At 47.7% G+C, this 21,506-nt stretch overlaps 1 long non-coding RNA gene across 7 annotated transcripts; it reads right to left on the minus strand.

Annotated features, from left to right (window-relative positions):
• Window positions 1–1,905: 1,905 nt before the first annotated feature.
• Window positions 1,906–6,371, minus strand: LOC123101917 (uncharacterized). Of its 7 annotated transcripts, none has more exons than XR_006448662.1 (7): window positions 6,131–6,371; window positions 5,948–6,038; window positions 5,672–5,874; window positions 4,127–4,261; window positions 3,570–4,033; window positions 3,219–3,397; window positions 1,906–2,463 (listed from the first exon to the last, which is right to left on the minus strand). It is a non-coding gene; the product is annotated as an uncharacterized lncRNA (long non-coding RNA). The 7 variants fall into 7 exon arrangements; XR_006448657.1 differs by having other exon boundaries at window positions 3,105–3,397; XR_006448660.1 differs by having other exon boundaries at window positions 1,906–2,548; window positions 3,105–3,397.
• Between the last annotated feature and the right edge of the window lie 15,135 nt (window positions 6,372–21,506).

Consider the following 21,506-nt stretch of genomic DNA (forward strand, 5'->3'; position numbering starts at 1 on the left):
CACGCAGCCACCACAGTAGGGGCACCGCCTTGACTGCCGCCCCTGGCCTCCCCGCATGAGACGCCGCCTCTGCCTCACAATGTCTGCCGCGACGACCACCTGCCCTGGATCTGCGGTGCAAGGCCCGCGGCCACTGTGGCTCTTGCCGGCGGCTGGGTTTGGAGCAGCGGGGAGGGGCTGGTAGCTAGTGATTTGGGGCCCTGGCGCTGCTCGCGGGAGGCAACGCGAGGCAACACCGAGCAAGTTTACTTCTATTTTTCGATGTTATTGTTGTTAATATCGTGCATGCCATATTTATGTTGATAAAAGTACATGTTGGAGGGTTGACGTTGCAGTGTGCCTCAAGCAAATAGGTCATCACGGTACATATCCACCATGTCCATTCAACCTAACAGAAAATAGGCTAGCCCCTAACCAGTTTACACCAAAATAATTAAGATGACCATCAAGTGTACTGCCATAGACCAGGGTAATGGCTTTCTCAGGGAAATTCGGTCAGTGGACACTACATTTGGTTTGTTTTTGTTGTCACATAATATACTACTGTAAAGCTGGGGTTCATTCCCAAACACACTTCACAAAACTCCTATTTTTTTCAAACACATACATAGATGCAGCGATAGTACTGCTTATTTCCTAATTATATGTATATATAAGGATGGCAATGGGTCGGGTTTGGATCGGGTTGAAGAATATCAAATCCATATCCATATCTATGAAGGCAGTCCCAGCCCATCCATAAAAAAATCCATGGGCGAAAAGTTGTGACCATGTCCAAATCCGATGGATATCCATACCCATTGGATATCCATCGGGTCCTCTCAAGACCTATACATAAGACATAACTCATTGCACAATGTGCACTCTGCATTGGCGTGCTCACTCTCTGTCGTGCAGTCATAGCCCTTGCATTGTCCCATTACTGTGGCCATGCATCAGTGCGTGTGTGGGAAAGCAAAGACGGAGGGGTCAAGGAGACATGGAGCTGGGTTGTCGCAGGCCAGTAGTGGCTGCTGCAGCGATCCACCTTACGTGGGGGTAGCGGCTGGCAGTGGTGGCCACCTCTAGGGCTATGAGAGGAGTAACCCAAGAAGATGGAACCGATTCTCAACGACAAGTCATTTAATTAGTGTAGATAATAGGATGAGAAGGTGCGTTGGTGTATGTTACGGTGGGGATTGTGTAATTTCTTTTGGGTGTTTTAGATAAAGGATAAAATTACAGTGGGACATGTGACTATGGGGTAGGGGTAGCAGAATATTGCTCGTTAAGTCAGACGATCAGGTCGGGTTTGGAAATATCCATGGGTACAAGATTATGTACATGCCCTATCCACGAGTAATCGGGTCGGATTTGGGCGTTGGCCATGGGCGCAAAAGCATATCCAAACCCTATCTATTCTGGTTGGATATCCATGGGTATCCATGTTCATGGATAAAATTTCCATCCTTATGTATATACATACTGAATAGAAGGGAAAGTGTTTGCCTTGGCACTCAACTGATGCCAATAATCCCCGCAAAAAAAAACTGATGCCAATAACAATACATTTGATTTCACATTGGTGGCAAAAAAATTATTTAATTTTGGAATCCCAACAATGCAAATGGGTCCTGGGCTCCAGTGAGCCCTTTTTTCTTCCAAAAATCCAAATTCGAATTTAAAAGTTTCATTTTTTTCTAACCAGGTAGATCTATACTTTCACACTATTAAGCTGTGAATTTTAGTCAAGAAAACTATTCTTTTATGGGCTACACTAAAAGACAATCATGGTCATGGTTTCATTCTGGTTAATGGATATATTATTTGTTATTAAAGATCCACAAATATGGATTTTGTGTAGCGCATACATAGATATATGTCTTAACAAAATTTACAGTAAGCATATATACATGTGCAAGTGGATTTTGTTTGGAAATTTGGAAACTTTAAAATCCCTTATTATTGTTTTTATTCTTTTCATACCAGGCTCCAGAGTACGTGCCCACGATTTTCTGGAAGATATAAAAATATATGCTCAGTACTGTACCACCTTGACGCTCGCTCTGATTCAATATTGTGCTTGATTATTCTGACCACCACCGTCGGCACCAACACGACGCCAATAGATCTGGCCGGCCAGATCCACGGGACCATACCCTCACAAGCCTGCCATTGCCAGGACAACGCTCGTGAGATGAATGTGTGTCCACGGAAGTACCTATCTGAGCACGAGCTCAGATGAGCTCTTTATCCACATCGCTGGTTCCCATAAAGAGTTCGCGCCAACAACTGTCTGGTTCTCTGTATAGCGACCCGTATTTCTCTTTTTCGCTGCGCACTGGCCCACTCTTGTCGGTTCATGGATGTCACGGCCCCCCGCTAGAGCCCTGCCCGCCCAGACGGCATCTAACGGAATAGGCCACGGCTCAGCTCCATCTTTTAGTCCTGGTAGTACTGCGGCAGATTCCCGTCCCCTCTCACCTGAAAAAACACGTATGCATCAAGGGCATCTTTGGTCCACCATTTGACTAAAAGTTATCTGTTTCACACGGATAAAGCCCAGCACCTGCTAATCAAAAATTCATATTATCAAATACTATGAGTTCAGGTGAAGATGAAAATTCATATGCATCAAGGAGTACGAACTAATCAATTAATCCCTACACCGTTCAGCATTGCTCATTCTGTGAGTATAGCATCGACCCAACATAAAAGTCTAATGGCATACCACAAAATGCCAATGTCAGGCGACCTCCTTGGAGGTCGTTAAAAATAATAATATCAGAAAACATATTTTGAAGTTTCAAAAAAATCTGAAAAAAATCATACATGTTTACATTGATGTATTCTACATGTGTGTAAATTTTAAAGATGAAATATATTACGGTGAGAGCTACACAAAAATACAAATCGTAATTTTCAAACTGATGAACAGTGCAAACACTGTTTACTATTAGAAATGCAGGATTTTCTCTTTTTTATGTAGCTCTCGCCATAATGTATTTCAGTGTCAGATTTTATACACATGTAGAATACATCCATATGAATGTGTAGAATTTTTTTTCACAAAATTTTGAAATTCCAAAATGTAATTTATCAAAAATTTCAATATATCCACCTACATGGAGGTCGCCCGCCAAAAGCCCGCATCCAATGGCATACACCTTTTTTCAACACATGGCCACAAAGGAGTCCCATGTGAGCAAACCGTCAACACTCGCAGTCAAACTCTTTACCTCCATCTCTGCACCACTTCTCCCTTCGGCCGGCCTTCGAATGTATGCGACTCTCTGATCTCTACCACTTCTCGACCCCGCACTCATACAAGATATGGCCAAACTGTTTCAACATGACCCTTGTGTATATCTTGGTTGCATGTCGTTGTATAGCCAGATTACCTCATCAGCGGTCTCCCCTGCATATGAACACAGCAGCCGATGTAACAAAGTTATGTACCAAATAATATCTAATTCAGGAAGAAGCATAAAAAAACTAACAAAGTTATGTACCAAATAATATCTAATTCAGGAAGAAGCATCAAAAAACACATGCAGTAAAAGAGAGATAAGCACATAAGCACCACTTACAATTCTTGTTCTCTTCACTTCATAGTTTTCATCGGACACACGATCAAACTGCAGCCTCATGTACTTCTTAACAAACATATGCATCCAGCAACCAGGAGGCACATAATTCTTGAGCATGTGATTTGTGCTCTCGCTACTCTGAGTACTTTCCATCTTAGCACATAACACACCTTTGAAATATGACTTTGCTCACTTGTGTCCACTCTCAAAGAGCCAAGAGATGTACGGATGTGTCCACAGTCTGCATTTCTCGAGCACCAGATGCCACCCTTCCTCGATTTCATCCATGGTCAACACATGATTCACAACGTTGTGGAATTCTGCTCTAAATTCACTCTTTTTAGTGTACAGTGGCCCCAATTATTCTTTAGCTTTATTTAGGACATGCCACTTGCCACTAACACCACTGACACGCTGTGTCTAGCATGATACTCTTAATGGAAGCTCCATTGCCCGATTATGATCTGCAAAAACTCAAAAAGCATTGGTCATTAAACAATCCCAACATTTTACCTCCACAACATCTACTCCAACAAAGTTAAGAATTCAGGATGCACCTGTCAAAACAGTCCTTGATGCCACGCCTCCCATCATCTGCAAAAATTCTACGAATACCCACTTGAAGCTTGCCTGTGTCTAATCACGCACCAATACACCAGAAAAGATCATGCTCTGGAAATGATTGTTCACTCCTACGGAAAGCGCAAATGGCATGTAATACAGATTAGTACGATAGGTGGTGCCAAAAGTCACTACATCTCCAAAAAATGACTACTGATGCCTGCTGCTCCTGTTTGCCCACATTAAGTTTTTTTATTCTACCCACTTGGACACGATGCATGGAACGTGGATCCTTAGATCATAATCGTGCAAACACCTCCATGGTTTTCCGTACATCGTCATCAGCTTGTTCTTTGCTTATTATCTTTCCGCATAGGCTCTTAAGCGACCACTTAGTGAATGGCACATTCTCCACCAATCCAAAAAAGCTCCCGATAATATGGTACATAATTGCAAGGTTCATGTTGTTCTGCCTTGGCTATTTTATCAAGTATTGGCCATGCACATCAATATAGTTGTGTGATGGCCAGTTTATTGTCTCACAAAAATTATGGGACAGCGAGCCGTTGTTCTGTTCTCTATGCTCAGCAATGTACCACCGGTTGTGCTAAGAAGTCTTATAAGCGCACGGCACTTGTACCTTCAAGATCTCGTGTTCTCCACTCCAGCTTTACCCTTCCACAAATCCACAAAACATCAAATATTGCTAGATTTGTATATCTACTGGTTACCAAATCCAGAACACAACTCTGGAAACTTATTGACATCCCTCGTAAAGGGATTATTTATCCACACCGATCCTCACCCTGATGAAATTACTATGATCAATAACATCCTCATTTCCTTCAAAAAAAAATTCTAACCTCCTGTCAATGACACTGCACATTTCTACTACTGTAATGCAAACTCCTCGAGAATGCTGTGTATTTCAGTGCAGGACTCGACAACCACATTTTACAGTTGTACTAACATGTTTCAAAAAACCATCTACTTCCACATGTAAGATTATTATACTTATATTTCTGGAAAACTATAAAAATCTCATGAATCTAATGATTACGTATATAGTCAGCATATCATATTTCCACTGGATGCAACTTTGTGGCTGACACCACAAGCCTGTACTACTCAGAACATGCAACTGAGTACATTTGAAACAACCAGCCCAATCGAGTCCATTTTTTTAATTAAGTATGAACTAACCATGTATGTCTAACCACAAAGAACAAAATCAAAGCCATGAGGCTGCACTCATGTGATCATGTCTACTGGCCCCAGTGTTAAATTATTCGGGTAAGCAGTCAGAGAGCCATGAAATTCAGATAGTACATCTATTGCAATAACCAGCCCAAATGAATCTGTTTTTTAAAATTAAGAAGTCTGTGTGTCTAACCATAGAGAACAAAATCACAGTCACGAGTCTGCATTCAAGCCTAGTGGTGCCAATAACCAATTATTCAGGGCAGCAGATAAAGAGTCATGAAATTCAGATAGTACAAAAAAAACAAGAAAGCACTAACTCATTCAATCGACGAACAAACCTTTTTGACCATTGATGCTTGTGGCAGGCTCTCACGTCTCTGCTCAGGACGTAAATCTTCTGCACATATTTGACCGTCCGTGCTCATGGCAGGCTAACAAATCAATTGGGATTTGACCGTCCCTCCTCCGCTGCTAAGACTTTGCTCGTCGCGGCCTTCGGCGGCGGATCCGTTGACTCTCTCCTACCTCCAGCAAGGGGAATCTGGTTGGGCATGAGCACGCTGAGAAAGAGAATGGAGCCGTACGGAATCTTGGAGGATGCAATCTCCTACAACCTGAAGGAGAGTCAGCATACCAGCTCCCGTCGGCGCCATTGGCACAGGGGCCGGCACCAAGCTCTCTCCTACTTCCTCAAGGACACTGGATCTGATTCAAGTCAAAACCAAATCCTTTAAGACACCAAAGCCACACGGGTAAGATTTGCAACGAACCCGCCAGGCAAGCAGAGATCAACGTACCTGCCCATTGGCAGCATCGGAAACTCCATGCCGGATCACCGCCGCCGCTCCTTCTCTCTCCGTCGGAGACCCCTGTTTCTAAATGAGCACCGCTCTAGGCAGAGAACACTCTGGATCCTGCATTCAATTTTAATTTTTCTGCCTATTCCCACCGGACGGAAAAGCAAACTTCCAGGGCCACGGATCAGACGGGGACGCGCGATTCTGATCCACGTCCCACCTCCACTAGGTCGAACGGACGCCAACCTGCACGTTAACTCTGGCCCACCACCCAACCCTGCTACGTACGTATTTATCTACAGTGTGCATTTTCCTAGCGACCCATATAAACAAATGGCTCAGATCCAGATCGCTATGGAACGTCCAGGATAACGAGCTCATTTGAGCTCGGGACCAATTACTCCGCGTCCGTGTGTCCACCCCTATTTTTCCAATGTAGATCAAGTAAGTTTTCCTCTTTTGAGCTGCCTCTCTAAGAGGACCACACAACCAGAGGAGCTCAGGTGTTCATCACGCATGTTGTTGGGGATATTGCCACTAGGCGTAAACCGGCCTACTTGGGCCGGGTTAACTTCATAGTGGTATAAGCAGGTGAAGGCCCAAGGCCTATAGTCGGTTTAGAATCTGTAGCCGTAAACCGACCTGATGTATAACTTGTATTGTAAGTTAAGAATAGAGAGATACCAACCGGGATACGAATATGAACCGGTTGGGACTCTATGGACCGACGGGCGTCACCCGTATATATAAGGGGACGACCCGGCGGCGGTTCAAGGGGACAACGACAACAACTCGAGTCTAGGCGAAGCTTGTTTGCTCCCTAGCCATCGAGACCACATCAATTCCATCACAACTAGACGTAGGCTTTTACCTTCATCGAAGGGGCCGAACTAGTATAAACCCCTTGTGTCTTTGTGTCCGCTTCAACCCCTTCAAGTAAAACTCGTAGCGATGGCTCCACGACTAAGTCCTTTCGCTAGGACATCTGCCGTGACAAATCCACGACAGTTGGCGCCCACCGTGGGGCTATCGCACGATGGTTTGACGATCTTGGAGGGCAAGCTCAAGGGACTCGAAGGCTATGTTGTGGGCCGGATGACCAAGAGTCGTCGGGGCAGGATCTACATCAACGATGCAGGATGGGGTCCCGAGGCCGATTCGATCGAGTACGGGTACCGGGTCCCCTTTGGTGGCATACACGTTTTCATTGGCAAAATCGGTGAGCCTGGGCCTGAGCTGGACATCTGCACCGACCTCATCGAGACGGCTCAGCGTGCGAGATCTACCTGGGCTAAACCGGCCGTGAAGCGTGTCTTCGTTGGAGTCGTCCACGAAGGAGAGCATGAGGACGAATCAGAACACGGTAGCGAGACCGTCGTCTATTCTGATGACGAGTCCTCGACCGGAGAGACGGAATCGCTGTACCATTTGCAAGACGACCAGATTAGGGGCTGTTCCGATGGCGACAGTATTCCGGACCCCCCGGGCCAGGTCAACCGGGTTGGAATATTCATGGCCGGCACACAGGCGGCGAATCACTCTTCGACCGCCGCAGCAATGCTCTCCGGATCAGCAGCGGCAGCAGCAGCAGGGGCAGGAGGCCTTGTGCGCCCACTGGTTCAAGTCCTATCTGACCTGTTTGATGCACTAGCTGCGTTTATGGCAGAAGCCAATCCAGCAGATCCGGAGGCTCATGATGCGGAGACCGCAAAGGTGAGAGAGCAGATCGTGCAAGCCAAAGTGGATCTGGCAGCAGAAAAAGACAGGATGGCTGCAGAGCGGGCCGCTTTGGACGCCCATGCCTATAAACTCATGCTTGACCAGAATGCATCACAGGAGGTTTTGAAGCGGAAGCACAGATCACGCCTGCCGTTAGGGTTTGACCCTCGAAATCTCTTTCACACTCCAGGAGCTGGACCCAGTAATCCGCCGCAGTACCCGGAGACAAACCGGATTGAGGCACCAGGACCAGGGGGGCGGTCCAACCTCGCCTGATGGAACCTCCTCAGCAGAACATTGTGAATTTTCCGCCGGTCCAGACGCCCCCAGGTCATTATTCTAATCCTATGGACAACCTTGTTGCAGCTGCCGCGCGATTAGAGGCTATCCCAGTTGAAGGGGACTCTCCGCAAGCGATAGAGACACGTCGGGTTAAGGAGCTTCTCCGGACCGCGCTGATTCAGCAGGAAGCATACTCGTACAGCCGTGATCGGATTCACTCTACGCCCCGTCCAAGCCGGAGCTATAGCAGGCGCATGGATGAACCGGCTATATCGAGCAATGCGCGAGTCCGTGAAGCAGCACATGGCAATAGCCCGGCAGGCGGTGTTCGCGAGGCTCAGGATGTGGTGAACCGGGCCCGGGCACGGAGGGAAGCCGAGTTAGCAGCGCAGGATGATGCGCATCAACTTACACCGGTTCGCCCTACCACCTTTGCCGGACCAGGAGTCGCATCCGCTTTGGGAGTGCCTTGTTTAATCCCCGCTTTACGCAATGTGCGCCTGCCCAAAGATTTCAAGGGTCCACGCAAGGTGCCGAATTACACCGCTGATTTACCCCCTGAAGCATGGGTAGAGAGTTATGAGATGGCCATGAAAATGCTGGACGTGGATGAGGCCGCATGTGCAAAATACTTCACCATGATGCTTGAGGGCACGGCTCGTACTTGGTTAAAGAGCCTACCACCCAATTCTATCAGCTCATGGGCCCAGTTGCGGGCCCGGTTTATACAGAATTTTAAGGATACATGTAAGCAGCCCAGTCCATAGTAGACCTAGCGGCTTGTGTCCAGGAGGAAGGAGAATCAACGACCCGTTGGGTGCACCGCGTTTCGGAAATTTTGCACTCGTCTGACAGGATTAATGCTGACTCTGCGATCTTAACTCTGGAAGGCAACTGCCGGTTTGAGCCTCTAAAATTGAAGTTGGGACGCATGAAGCGGTTCTGTAATGACATGGGAACCCTCATGGCCGCTTTAGTGAAGTATGCCGATTCGGACGGTACCAAGGATCCCGAGCCTGATGATGATGAAGCAGGGAAGGGAAAGAAGAATAGCAACTCCAAACAGCAGCAGTACAAACTAGCGGGTCATGGAAACGGAGGCAAGCGCAAGGCGGATGGCAGCATGGACTTTGTGGCCAACACTAATGCACAGGATAGGGGGCAGCGGCGCAGAGGTAAAGCGGCAAATCGTAATGGGGCTCCCAATCCTAACGCAAGCCGTTTGAACTATTTGTTGAATCAGCCTTGCCCGAAGCACGGGACGAAGGAGGCACCGGCTAACCATCTTTGGAAAGATTGTTATATCATGCAGGAGTTCAAAAACTCTAATGCCTTCTGGTATGATCACGGATCAGGTGGCGGTTCAGGATCCGGTTTCCATGGGACGGATCACGATGGAGCTTCCGGTTCAGGTCGCAATCAGGGCGGTCACAATCACCAGAATAATCAGAACAGCCAGCAGCAGCAGCAACAGTCGGGTTATCAGAGCCAGCCAAAACAGTTGAACAATGGGCAATATCATGTTTTCACAACTAGTTTGGATAAACGCGACCGGAAACTCCACAGGCGAGCGGTGAATTCTGTTGAACCGGCCTTACCACGTTACTTGCGCTGGTCGGAGCAGCCTATCGTGTGGAGCAGAGAGGATCACCCGCCCCGGGTTGATAATCCAGGCCAGCTGGCATTAGTGGTAGACCCTCAGGTGGGGGGTTATAAATTCACCAAGGTACTCATGGATGGAGGAAGCAGTATTAAAATATTGTACTATGAGACATTCCGCCGCATGGGTTTAACAGACAAAGATCTCAGACCATCGAATACGGTGTTCCATGGTGTGGTGCCTGGCAAATCTGCATATCCTGTTGGTAAGATAGCCCTGGATGTGGCCTTTGGGGACGAGCACGACTCCCGGTCGGAAAAACTAACATTTGAGGTGGTGAAGATCCGGAGCCCGTATCACGCCTTGTTTGGCCGGCCGGCTTACGCCAAGTTCATGGCGCGGCCTTGTTATATCTACTTACAGCTCAAGATGCCGGGTTACAAGGGGACCATAACGGTTCATGGGAGCCGTAGGATCGCTTTGGAATGTGAGGAAGGTGATGCGGCTTATGCAGAGTCAGTCTGTGCCACGGAGGAGTTGAAGTATTATAAGGACAACGTTGATCCGGCGGATATGACCCCTTTAAAGAAGCCAACTACAGAGCATGATTCAGATCTGAAGTTCAAATCGGCAGCTGAGACCAAGCTTGTTGACTTCGTGCCCGGCGATTCGTCCAAGCAGTTCACTATCAGTGCCAACCTGGATCCCAAATAGGAAAGCGCGCTCATCGAGTTCATCCGTGAGAATCGGGACATTTTTGCATGGAAGCCGTCTGACATGCCAGGTGTACCGAGGGAACTCGCTGAGCACACTCTTAATGTGGATCCTAAGTATAAACCGGTGAAACAGTTCCTCCGCCGGTTTAACGAAGAAAGACGCAAAGCCATTTGAGAGGAAGTGGCCAGGCTTTTAGCAGCTGGTTTTATTATTGAGGTGTTCCATCCAGAGTGGCTTGCTAATCCGGTGCTGGTTCTTAAGAAAAACGGCACTTGGCGTATGTGTGTGAATTACACAGATCTTAACAAAGCCTGTCCGGCAGATCCTTTTGCCCTCCCCGTATTGACCAGATCATTGATGCCACGGCGGGTTGTGAGCATTTCTGTTTTTTGGATGCATACTCTGGATATCATCAGATCAAAATGGCGGTTAAGGACCAGGAGAAAACAGCGTTCATTACTCCCTTTGGAGCCTTCTGCTATGTATCTATGCCCTTCGGACTTAAGAGTGCCCAAGCCACCTATCAACGGTGTGTACAGAATTGCCTGCATAAACAGATCGGCCGCAATGTACACACTTATGTGAATGATATTGTAGTAAAATCAAGGCAGAAGGAGACGCTGGTGGATGACTTGAAGGAAACCTTTGACAACTTGCGGGTTTACAAGATGATGCGTAATCCGGCCAAGTGTGTCTTTGGTGTTCCGGCAGGCAAGTTACTAGGTTTTCTGGTGTCTAATAGAGGAATTGAGGCTAATCCGGAGAAGATTACAGCTATCACCGCCCTAGCTAAACCGAAGTGCGTCAACGATGTTCAGCGTTTGGCGGGCCGAATCACCGCACTAAGCCGGTTTATCAGCTGCCTCGGAGAGAAGGCCATTCCTTTGTACCAAATGCTGAGGAAGGCAGACCATTTCATTTGGAGTCCGGCTGCTAATGAAGCATTTGAGGACCTGAAGCGGCAGTTAGCCAATCCGCCTGTTCTTGCAGCTCCGGTCGACAAGGAGCCGCTGTTATTATACGTAGTGGCCAATGCTCGGGCAGTTAGCGTGGCTATTGTGGTGGAACGCAAAGAGGCAGGCAAGGAATATCCGGTTCAGCGGCCGGTTTATTATATCAGCGAGGTGCTTATTGAATCCAAGCAAAGATATCCGCATTGGCAGAAGCTGGTCTATGGTGTTTTTATGGCCAGTCAGAAGTTGAAGCGGTATTTTCAAGGGCACCCCATCACAGTGGTCAGTTCAGCTCCCTTGGGGGATATTATACAGAACCGGGAGGCGACTGGCCGGATTGCCAAGTGGGCTATAGAGCTTGGGCCACACGGACTGAAGTACGTGCCTCGGACGACAGTGAAGTCTCAAGCACTTGTTGATTTCATCAATGACTGGACGGAGTTACAAGCACCAGAGGAGAAGCCGGATCACACATATTGGACTATTCATTTTGACGGATCCAGGCAATTGGAAGGCTCGGGGGCTGGAGTCGTATTAACTTCCCCACGAGGTGATAAGTTTTGTTATGTTCTCCGCTTAATGTTCCCTTGTACTAATAATGCAGCTGAATACGAAGCCTTGCTCCATGGTCTCCGGATGGCTAAAGAGATGAATTTAAGCCGGGTTAAGTGCTTTGGTGACTCAGACCTAGTGGCTCAACAGGTGTTTGGCACTTGGGATTCTAAGGACCCGCTCATGGCTGCATATCGTTGGGAAGTGGATAATATTGCAGGTTGTTTCAAGGGTTATCAAGTGGATCATGTGGACCGTCGGAAGAATGAAGCGGTGGATGCTTTAAGCCGGTTGGGCTCTCAGCGTAAACCGGTCCCACCTAACGTCTTTTTGGACGTGTTGCACAACCCGTCAGTCAAGCTCCCAGGTGAGGCGGATTTGGCTATTCCTGATCCGGAGGCTCAATTGGTGGCAGCCCTGCATGTTATTCCGGATTGGACAGTTCCTTATCTTGCGTACATGAACCGGGGGGAGTTACCAGAGGATGAGATTCTGGCCAGGCAGATAGTCCGGCGATCCAAGTCTATGACGATTGTCAATGGTGAATTACATCATTGCAGTGTATCAGGGGCGTTTCAACGTTGTGTTTCTCCCGAGGAAGGCTGTGAAATCTTAAGAGAAATCCATGAAGGGGATTGTGGACACCACGCCGGTTCAAAGTCTCTGGTGGCAAAGGCGTTTCGTCACGGATTCTACTGGTTGACAGCGCATGCTGACGCGGAGGACTTGGTTAAACGGTGTGATGGATGTCAGAAATTTTCAAGGCGTGCTCATGTGCCGGCTCAAGAATTGAGGATGATCCCAATAACATGGCCGTTTGCAACTTGGGGGCTGGATATGGTTGGGCCTTTTAAAAGATCCAAGGATAAGAAAACCCACCTTTCGGTGGCAGTTGACAAATTTACCAAGTGGGTTGAAGCGGAGCCTGTCAGCAAGTGTGATGCAGCAACAGCGGTGCAGTTCATCAAGAAGGTGATTTTCCGGTTTGGTTTTCCACACAGTATCATTACTGACAATGGTACCAATTTATCCAAGGGCGCTATGAAGGAGTTCTGTGAACGTGAGCACATCCGACTTGACGTGTCGTCAGTGGCACACCCCCAGTCCAATGGACAGGCAGAACGAGCTAATCAGGAAATCTTGCGAGGCATCAAACCCCGGCTTATGGTCCCATTGCAAAGAACACCAGGATGTTGGGTTGAAGAGCTACCATCTGTATTATGGAGTATCAGTACTACGCCAAACCGGTCCACAGGATACACGCCATTTTTCATGGTCTATGGAGCAGAGGCAGTTCTCCCTAGTGACATCCGGCATGATTCGCCTCGTGTGGCAGCTTATGTTGAAGCAGACAATGAGACAGCACGGCAAGACGCTTTGGACCTATTGGACGAGGAGCGTGATATAGCGGCTGCCCATTCGGTGATTTACCAGCAAGATCTTCGTCGCTATCACAGTTGCCGGGTTAGAACCAGAACTTTTCAAGAAGGAGATTTGGTGCTTCGACTCATCCAAGATCAAACGGATATGCACAAGTTATCCCCACCTTGGGAGGGACCTTTCGTGGTCAGCAAGAATTTGCACAACGGGTCGTACTATCTGATTGATATTCGAGGGCATAAAGACTCACGTACATCAGAGGAGGAGACCAACAGGCCGTGGAATATAGCTCATCTTCGGCCTTACTATACTTGAGCCATCGGCTCTATCTATGTACATATCATGACAATGTATATATTATCTTTGATATATCAAACCGGAGCCTCAGCTAAAGTGGGGTCTCTGTCTTTCTCATCATGCGAGGTTACACGGAGTGGTTCTGTTTAAAGCGGCCTCCGGTTTACCCCTTGACATTTGTTTTTTATATATCACTGGGGGCCTTGGTCGTGTCCGAACCAACGCAACACCCTTTTATAGGCGACAGCCACCAGATCATTTGGGGACATGGTCAAGTCTGAACCAGTCACGCCTCTTGGTCGGCCTAAGGCCACAAAATCACTTGGGGGCATGGTCGAACCCGAACCATTGCCACGCCTCTTGATCTGGCATATATGCCACGAATCATTTGGGGACCTGGCTGACTTGAATCATTGTCACTCCTATTGGGGGCCTTGATCCTGTCCGACCATGGTAATACCATCTGATCAGCTCAGTATAGCATATTTTTGCAAATGGTTTTTATCATTGCCTTTGCTTCCATGTTATTTTCATGGTTTGTTTATTATTTGCTTTTGTCGGATTTCTTTTATGTCGACAAACACCTTTTTTCCGATTCAGCCGATGGATTTGATTCCCCTTTAATCCGGAGGAGTATGCCCGGTTTACCTTTTTCCTGTTAACATCATGGAGTAACAAGGGGGCTCGTATTGATTCAGTACGATTTATACGGGAGTTATTTTCTCCCACCTTTTTTTTCTTTTTCGACGGTAATGGTTTATAAAACCGCCGCTTCAGGCTTGGCTAAGCCAGTTTCATACCCAAACATGGCAGGTATTTATGTATCATATATTTGTTATATTACTGATACACATATCAGGATCATAAACCGGCTGGCGGTATAACCGCCACCGAAGTTCAAATTTTTTTGATTGCAGGAAATATGAATTGGAGTTCTTCAAACGAAAGCTTCAGTACTTATGCACGAAGCCATATTCCAGTTAGAAGCATTAACTATCCTATTACAGGGCAGCACGGTACCCAAATAAGATCATTGTTCTTTTCGGAAGGTATTACAAACAGCTCTCCAAACCGGCTTCTGGTTCAAGCCTGCTCCTCATCCTCCGCCGCTTCAGCTTCCTCGTCTCTACCCATTGGCTGGAAATCAACAGTGGTCCAGTCGATTCCCATTAAAGCTTGGAAAACAGCCTCTTCATGGATCAGGGAAGACGGTTCAATATCAGGGCCATAAGTGTGCTTACGGTTTGGAGGGATCAGGTTCTCCGCTTCAACAGTTGGGGCAGGCACTCGTTTGTTTTGCTCGTTATATTGCGCTTGATAATGCGTAAAATCTGCCTCTTCAGCTAGCTGACAAGCCAGAGGGCGCACTGCACGGTTTATTGCCCTTAAATCCTCTTCGTTGAATTCAGAGCCATCTTCTTTCAGGCTGGGATAGCCTTGAGCTGCTTCCACAGGATCAAAATCTGGCACCCATGCCTTTGCCCGGATTAAGGCATTGATGGCTCCGGTTCGGGCAGCGGATTTTTTCAGCTCCTCAATCCGGGCTGGAAGCATTGACAACTTGCTAAGAGTGTCCTGGATTAAAGAGGGTGCCGGGCTGTTGTGAGAAGCTGTGGTGATGATCCGTTGGGCTCCGGTATATAATTGTTCCACCAAGGTGTAGGCAGCTTTCAATTTCTTCCGCACATCATTTCCTAAGTGCCCAATACGTGTGCCTACAACAAGATTGGAATGGTCTCAAACCGGATTTACGCTACAGCAGGTTCAAATTATCATAGAAGTTACAAGGAGCTTACCAAAGATTGCAGCAGTCATGGAGTGTATTTGCCGCTGTACGGCCGTCAGTTCATCCACCACCGGTTTAAGGGCAGCTTCAGCATTTTCCGCTCTTTTGGTTAAACCGGCCTTCTCAGTGGCCCAGTCAGCTCGCTCTTTCCTGAAGCCTTCTTTCAGCCGTTCAGCAGTGCTCAAACCGCTGGTTAATTCTTGCTTTGCCTTATCTGTTTCAGCCTGCTGGGTTTTCAAGGCCTCCTACAAATCGGCAACTCGGTCCTCCTTGATTTTCACCTCAGCCTGCACATAGACAGTGTTTAAGCTTTGCACAGGCGATCCAAGGAGTTGAACTATCAACCACATAACAAAGTTATATGCCTGACACTTGGGGGCTAATGCACCTTCAATTTTTATATATTACTCAATCACAAAGTCCCAAGCTCAATACAAGTATTCAACCTGGCACTTGGGGGCTAATGGCTATTTGATCAAGTTATGTTCTAAGGACAGTTCTCTAATGGAGCCCCGGTTTACTTATGCTAAGTTAGACCGGTTCTTGCGGGCTATACCGATCGGTTTCAAGAATGTTCAGGATCAAGTCCCGGTTTGACCAACGTTACAAACTGGCCCTTGGGGGCTAGAAGGATGGAGGTAATGGCAGCAAGGAAAAAAGTAAGTTACCTCAAATTTATCCCTCATCATTTTGACCAGGACAGCTTCACAGTCACGGCTAGTGTAAAGCCGGTTTAAATAGCCGGAGTGAAGATCTTGGGCACTCAGAGCAGCATATGTCTCTAGTTCAACATCCCATTTTCCTTTGTTCAAAGCGGAAAAATCCTCTTCGATTGTATGCTTGGTAAGGGTGACAGGATTCCCGGGTTCAGAGCGGCCCACACTGGTAATCACAACATCATCATCTTTGGACTCGCCAGTTTGTGTTGGTGCGGCCGTTTGGTCAGCAGGAGTGTAGGACTTCTCAATCTGGATGGAGTTGGCAGGCGGATCAGCAGAGGCTGGAGTATTAACAAGCCCTTCTTCGGGAATAACGTCGTCTTGCAAAGGAGGATCATTAGGGATATCTTCAGAAGTAAAAATTTCACGATCCGGCGCTTGGTCATGTTCTGGGGCTACATCTTCTTCAGCCGCTTTATCCAGGCGGGCTTTCTTGCTTGGTTTCGGTTTAGCCCTGAAAGAAAAACAAAAAGTCAAGGAAAAGCATAAGCCGTATGCGGTATACTGAAAGCATATGTTCAGTTTAACTTACCCAGCAACTGTTTTCAAAGGTGGTAGCTGAGTGGCTGACGATTCACCAGACGATGAATGAGAAGTGACCTGATAATCAGAGTCGGATGGATTAAGAGGTTGACGGAAGAAACCCGCTTTACGATTTAAATCAATAAAAAGGTCGGAGACCTCGGAGCGGCGTTTTCGAACCGGACTGTTTGGTAAACCGGCAGAAGTAACTACCTGGCCACTGTGCCGGGTTGTGCGGCGAGCTTCGTGTTGCTGGGTCTTCATAAGAAATTGGGAATCCAGATAAGCAAGAGGATGAGAAAATTTAACTTTCCGGTTTGCCCGGCGAAATTTTGGCAAAGGCAAGATTTCTGAATCGGAAGAGAGAATGGTTACCTCAACGAAACCCGCATTGCTGGCTTCAGCGTCATCCTGGCAAGCATTATCATCAATAAGGTGTGTAAAAAGCAAGCCAAGTGAATCAAGTTCTACCTCAAGATCCGGATTACCCACATCATCATCAATGGCTGGGTCAGATGAAGCGGTGGTCTTTCTCTTATGAGATGGTTTCTTGATAACCTTGGTCTTGGGCCGGGTTGGCCGTCCTGCCTTCTCCGTTTTGTCTTGAGGAAGTTTCTTCCTCCAAAACAGATTATCACCCTGGATCAGCAGCAATTAAATGTTAAACATATAAAACAGTAACCGGTTCAACAATAGAGCAATTAAAATATTACCGCTGGCGGTTTGTTGGTGGTGCAGTAAGGAGGCAGACCGGTTTGAGCACAGAGGTGCTCCGGTTCATTCAGCATCTTTTTCACAGATTCTGTGACTTCGTCATCAGGGAGTTGGATTTTAGTGTGTCGGAGTGGGTCATCGACACTATCAGTATACTTGCACATCAAATTGGGGCGCCGGCTTAGAGGCAAAATGCTCCATGATATCCAGCAGCGTGCAAGGTCTATTCCTGTTAAACCATTGGCCATGAAGGCCCGGAGCTTGGACAGTTGAGGAGCATATTTAATTCTCTCCTTGGCGCTTAGCCTTTGTGCAAAAGGGTGAGTGTTGCTGAGCCGTTCCGGACGGAAGCCAGGCAAGGGATTTTCATTGTCAGGAGAGGTATCCTTGCAATAAAACCAAGTTGCGTTCCACTCCTTGGGGTGAGTATGGAGTTTGACGTGGGGATAGGTGATTTCTTTCCTTTTCTGAATGGCCATACCGCCCAGTTCGGTATTAGGGCCGTCAGTGAATTCAGTACGGCGGTTTAGATGAAAGAGATCTCTAAATAACTCGACTGAAGGCTCCTCTTGAAGGTATGCCTCAGAAAGTACTTGAAAGTGACATAGATTGGTGACGGAGTTGGGGCCAATATCCTGTGGACGGAGTTGAAAGTTGGCTAACACATCCCGATAAAATTTAGAGCCGGGCGGTTTGAAGCCCCGGGCCATATGATCTGCGAAGACCACGACCTCTCCTTCCTGGGGCGTAGGAGGACATTCATCTCCAGGAACCCTCCAGTGGATCGTATCTTTACTATCCAAAGCGCCGATCAGGACTAGATCGTCCAACTGTGATTCTGTGACGCGAGAGGGAACCCAGTTGCACTCATACACTTGTTTTGCCATGACGAGATCTACAAGAAATGGGTGATCCAGTTCAAGGACATGCCGGATAAAAAAGGTGTTAATCTAACTACGATAAACCGGCGGCCGTACCTATAAACCGGTTTTCTACAATGCGGCGTCAAATGGATTCTGGCGGTTCAACCAGGGGACTAATGATAGATACCGGTTTAGCAGTTTTTTCTATGGTAAAGTTAAACCGCATGATCTAGGCGTCGGAAGAAATTGAAGCTATGGATAATTGTGTATGCAGAAACAAGTCTCACAAAATCGAGTTACAGCCGTGGATCTACAGCAAGCTCACAAAACAGGAAATATTTCGAAGAGTAAGGCGGAAACAGAAGTGAACCATTGAGCGGATATGTGCGGGAGATCTATGGGATTAGATGAGAAGTTGCAAGCGGATGCTTAGGGATCGCTACTGAACACAACAAGAGTTCGCAGATTCATTCAAGATCAGAGAACAGATATGAGCGCATGATGAACACAGCACGAACACGGAACCCTAAGAACGGATCTAGGTTAAGAAGAGGAGAAAGCTTACTGGGAACGGAGAAGATGCGGAACTATACCGCAGTGCTCTGGTGCGCTCAGGTTGATGCAGCAGCCCAAGACGAAGCAGAGGTCGATGGTGGCGGCGGAGCTCCGAGGCTGGCGACGCGAGGAAGACGAAGAAGAAGAAATGAGGGGAAAAGAAAGGAGATGACCCTTCGGTCTTATTTATAAAGGCAACAGAGTTAGGTCAAGCGCGCGGATCCAGGAGCTGCCGTTAAAAGAGGGCGTTATAAATGACAAATTTCGTGATGACGTCATGCCGGTTTACAACAATCAGAAATGATGACGACATGGCGGTTTACCAATTACCAGAAGATGTCCAAGATACAAGATTTTGTGAAGGATTGACATGAACCAGTTCAAATCAATCTGGGGCCTAATGTTGGGGATATTGCCACTAGGCGTAAACCGGCCTACTTGGGCCGGGTTAACTTCATAGTGGTATAAGCAGGTGAAGGCCCAAGGCCTATAGTCGGTTTAGAATCTGTAGCCGTAAACCGACCTGATGTATAACTTGTATTGTAAGTTAGGAATAGAGAGATACCAACCGGGATACGAATATGAACCGGTTGGGACTCTATGGACCGACGGGCGTCACCCGTATATATAAGGGGACGACCCGGCGGCGGTTCAAGGGGACAACGACAACAACTCGAGTCTAGGCGAAGCTTGTTTGCTCCCTAGCCATCGAGACCACATCAATTCCATCACAACTAGACGTAGGCTTTTACCTTCATCGAAGGGGCCGAACTAGTATAAACCCCTCGTGTCTTTGTGTCCGCTTCAACCCCTTCAAGTAAAACTCGTAGCGATGGCTCCACGACTAAGTCCTTTCGCTAGGACATCTGCCGTGACAAATCCACGACACATGTGCAGTAGGATTTTCGAATCCATCGCATGACTAAAGACATTCTCCACTAAAAATTAAGTAAATAGCATAAAACTACTACTTTACAGGCTAGGGTTTCAAAAAACTACCGATTTTTAATTTTTCTCATATAACTACCAAATGGCTGGTCGGCTGTTTCAAAAAGCCCAAATCATTGAGTATTTATCAGTTGATCATGATTATGACAGGTTGGGCCCACACCTAAACAAACCGTTAGTTTGACCGTTTACTTTGACCGTTAAATTACATGTGGGGCCCACATGTAAGTTTCATCTTCCCTCTTCTCTATCTTCCTCTCTATCTCTTCTCTTCCTCTCTCTGCCCACATGTGAGCCGGCGACGACACTCCCTCTCCCCCCAGCGCCCCAACTATCATGGTAGGTGCTCGCCGGAGCTCCTGGTGGCGACGAGGCCGACCTCATCCATGGTGACAGGAGGTGCGCATGGCGTCCGCGTTGAGCCTGAGGAGCTCGGGGCATGGGATGGCAGCGGCTGCGGGCAACGCACGACATGGCGGCGAGGCACGACGTGGCGATGACGCGGGCGAGGCACGGCGTGACGGCGGCCGCGGAGCAGGCGAGGCACGACGTGGCGGCGAGGCATGGCGTGGCGACGGCCGCGGGGCAGGCAAGGCACAGTGTGACGGCGGCCGCAGGGCAGGCGAGGCATGGAGTGGCGCGGGGCAGGCGAGGCACGGCGTGGCGACGTCCACGAGCGAGGCACGACATGGCGGCGGCCGCGGGGCAGGCAAGGCATGGTGCGGCTCGCCGGCCGGAGGAGGCAGCGGCCCTGCCGAGCGGGATCGAGCTCCTGGCTGCTCGGGGACCCGATTGCTTTTTTTAGAAAACTCACAGGGACCTAATTGCTTCTTCAAAAAACTTGTAAGGACCCGATTGCTTTTTACAAAACTTATTATGGGACCCACTTGTAAGTTAACGGTCAAACAAACAGCTATCTTGCATGTGGGCCCTAATTGTCATAATCATGATCAATTGATAATCACTCGATGATTTGGGTTTTTTAAAACAGCCGACCACCCATTTGGTAGTTATATGAGAAAAATTAAAAATCAGTAGTTTTTTAAAACCATAGCCTATAAAGTAGTAGTTTTACGCTATTTACTCCTAAAAATTATCAATCCATAAATACTCTACGAATTTGTGACCCTAGATATTTTTTAGTTCGGAATACGTTTCAGTCAGAAGAACAAGATGCACATATATCCTAATATGTGGTGTTTTCAGACCACTCTGAATTTTCTGTTTTTGTCTAAACTTCTGTCCTTGTCATCACCTGTGTGCTAATTAATTTTGGGGCAAAACAATCAAGTGGCGGACGTATCTAGAGTCGCCTCAAAGTGGGAAAGCGTGTACTTACGGTCAATGGAATCGTGAGAATTATAATATGTGTTTCCTATGGGCCGCAATGGCACCTACACTATAATTTACTGCAAATTCAGCTATCACTCCATAAATAATTTTTTTTGTGCATACACTCCATAAATAACTTGTGACTTAAAGAATCAAAATACACATTATATTTTGAAATGGATGAACCCCGTATATATAACTTGTGATTTCTACACGGAATTTATGATCCGCGACCCCTCTCCTCTCCCGCGACCGCGCCGTCCCCGCGGGCGGCCGGCCGCGCCCAACCTTCTCCTCCGCGCGCCTCTCCCTCCCCCTTCCTCTCTGCGCCGTCGCCGGCGCCCGCTGCCGGCCTGGCCCGGGCGACGCTGGTGGCGGCGGCCCCCTGGCTTTTCCCCTCTCGGGTGTCCGCCGGCGCGGGACGGGGCGACCCCGGG

This window comes from Triticum aestivum, chromosome 5A, assembly GCF_018294505.1.
Source record: "Triticum aestivum cultivar Chinese Spring chromosome 5A, IWGSC CS RefSeq v2.1, whole genome shotgun sequence".
Taxonomy (NCBI): domain Eukaryota; kingdom Viridiplantae; phylum Streptophyta; class Magnoliopsida; order Poales; family Poaceae; genus Triticum; species Triticum aestivum.